We start from the raw sequence: 2,803 nt of genomic DNA on the forward strand, positions 1-2,803 counted from the left end.
AACAAAAACGTCCCTCGCAGGCCTCGATCGACCGCGCAGTCTTTACATGTCCATTTTCCACACACAAATACTAGTACATACATAGGGTTCAGGGGCAGACAGATGACACGGAGATCTTATCCGTTCCAGGTATTCCATCGGCTCCAAATGCGGTCCGAGTTTTCTTATTTGTGGCTGCTAGCTGAACAATGCACGTCCACATCCACCAATCAATAAAATTTTAGAACAAGAGAAAATTAATTCATCCTGCAATATATTGATTTTAATTAGAACCTTAATGCGATAAAAAGATCATATATTGTACTCCGTATATAGCAGGGATAGACGTGTGCATTAATTATTTTCGCGGAAATACAAGTCAAATATACACGCGATCGAACACACCACGACGCATGCTCGCATGCCACATATATATAAACACCATGCTGTATATACGTACGTATATATGGATATACATGTGGAGACCATATAGATATATGCATGTGCACATTCCTCGAGGTACATCTATGTATATCTCGAAGTGAGAAACTACCTACGTACATCCAAATGTGCACATTTCTCGAGGTACATCTATGTATATCTCGAAGTGAGAAACTTAGGGCCGGCGGTATACGTACGTGTATATACGTAGGTACAGACATGCATGTAGATACTAGATACAGTATGTGTGCCGGCGGCTTTGCATTTATGATGGAGGATATGAATGTGTGTGGTAAAAATGACACGGAAATCTTATCTGCTTATCTTGATCGAGCACGCATGGGCTTCAAGTTGTTTTTGTGGCTTATCCGTGAAGGAGATCCACCAGACCAAGTAAAGGAAGAGAAGAATTCCTGGAACTCTCATGAATTCATGAAGGTGATAGGAAGCAAAAGATTCCGGGGAAAAGTAAACGATTGATCTGATATATCGAAAACGCAGCCTTTTTTTTGCCTGTCTTGCTAGACTTCTTCATCCAAATTGTAGCCATGCATGATATCCAATGGTGTAGCTTTACCTGGCTCCATATCACTATATGCTTGCCGAGAAATATCAGTTACGTTGATCCGACCGGTCGAGCTTACCCATTAACTTCTGCACTTATCAGGTAACAGTCGTTGGTCCTTGTTAATCATGTACTCCCAACATGACATTCCGTTATCCACCTGCTTTCACTTCTCTCCTTCCTCTTTTCTTCAAGTGATCAACCTCCTTTCAGTGATCAAGTGGCTATAAAAATATTTTGAAAAGATAAATGTACCTACATACTTACTCTATAGCTAGCTAGTGGCCGGCTATAGCTTTTTCTCTACACCTTTTTTTTCTCGATAAAGGGAAACCGTTTATTTTTCTGTGACTAGGAAGCAAAAGGATCTACACTCAGCTTTATCTATGTGCATTTAATTTGTGCCTGCCTCTGCGTAGATCGATAGAACAATGTGGTGTGGTAATCGAGAGCCTTATCCGTATGTACAGTGAGTAATGGTGTCGATGTTTACGGTTTTTTCTGTTTGTCAAGAAGATGGAGACTCGATCGAATCTCTCTGCCTTGCTTGCTGCTGCCTGCTCAGATCCGATCAAGGAAACACGTCCTGGACATCAAGAAGATGCTCCATGAGACCATGACTCGCCAAAGAAATAGCAGGAGCTAGTAGCAAACTAAAAGGACACATATATATATATATATATGCATGCATGAAAAAAAAATCTCCGGAAAAGAAAAGGGACATGAAAAAAAAAGGAGCTATACTTGCTAGTCGCGTAGAACCACACTCCAAAAAGATAAAACCAGCTGACGGCCGTAGCCGCCGAATCGAAGCACGAAGAGAATTCCAGCAAGGCATCGATTCTGGAGAGTAATCAACAACCTGTAGCGCCCGATCTTACCGATGACGGGACAATATGTGGCCCACATAGGCAAAGGAAAAGATTAAAGGACCTTTCTGTTGATGAGGATATATGTATGTACTGCTGGGCTAGCTGAGCACTTTGGACTCTATTTTATCTACTTCAGTAAAAAAGAACAGAGCTATTATTACTATATACGTTGTAAAAAGTTTGAGTCATAACTAAATTTACAAGAGTATTGGGAGTACTTGTTCCCTCCCTGATCATCACCACGTGCCGGTAGGTCGGCAGCATGGAATTTCCACATCTGACCCACCCACGTATCTTGCTTCCTAGTGTATAAGTTTTGCATACATATATATAGTTGGAACAGGAAACCAGCTCAATCAGCATTCAGCAAGCGATGGATGACTAGATGCTAATATCCAAAAAAAAGAAGAAGATATGCCCACTACGAAGATTATTACTGTATTAAATTAAATCGATATATACACACATTAACATCTCCCGGGCGGCCGGCCCACACAGCGACGACAGGGACTTAATCATACGGATGAAACCAACACCTAAGCAGCCTGCCCGCCTTATATGATCATCAACAGCATCAGGCGATGAAACAAAATAAACACACATTCCTAGCGCGGGACAGGGAGCTAAAAGGCCACGTATATATTGCCAGAACGATGACAGGACAAGCTGGTTCCCCTGTATCCATATAAGCAGAGAAATATGGATAAAGTGCACTTTTCGGTGTGGCCCGGATCCGACTAGGCAGCAGGCGGGTTCCCATCCCCCTGGCCCCAAAAGGGATAGGACGACAACGTGGTGGTGACTTGGTGTCCACATAGGCAGAATTAATCTAAAGAGCGCAAGATAACCAACTCCATCAACACGTACTAATTAATTCTTGGGGCCGACTGAGGGCACCCTTTGCACATCATCACTTCTTAGTTCTTACTTACAGTACATGCTACTC

The 2,803-nt window shown here is 42.3% G+C and overlaps 1 long non-coding RNA gene across 1 annotated transcript; it reads right to left on the reverse strand.

Moving 5' to 3' along the window:
* Window positions 1-312: 312 nt before the first annotated feature.
* Window positions 313-2,492, reverse strand: LOC112270671. Its single transcript, XR_002963063.1, has 2 exons — window positions 1,730-2,492; window positions 313-1,571 (listed from the first exon to the last, which is right to left on the reverse strand). It is a non-coding gene; the product is annotated as an uncharacterized LOC112270671 (long non-coding RNA).
* Window positions 2,493-2,803: the final 311 nt, after the last annotated feature.

Source organism: Brachypodium distachyon, chromosome 2 (assembly GCF_000005505.3).
Source record: "Brachypodium distachyon strain Bd21 chromosome 2, Brachypodium_distachyon_v3.0, whole genome shotgun sequence".
Classification (NCBI taxonomy): Eukaryota; Viridiplantae; Streptophyta; class Magnoliopsida; order Poales; family Poaceae; genus Brachypodium; species Brachypodium distachyon.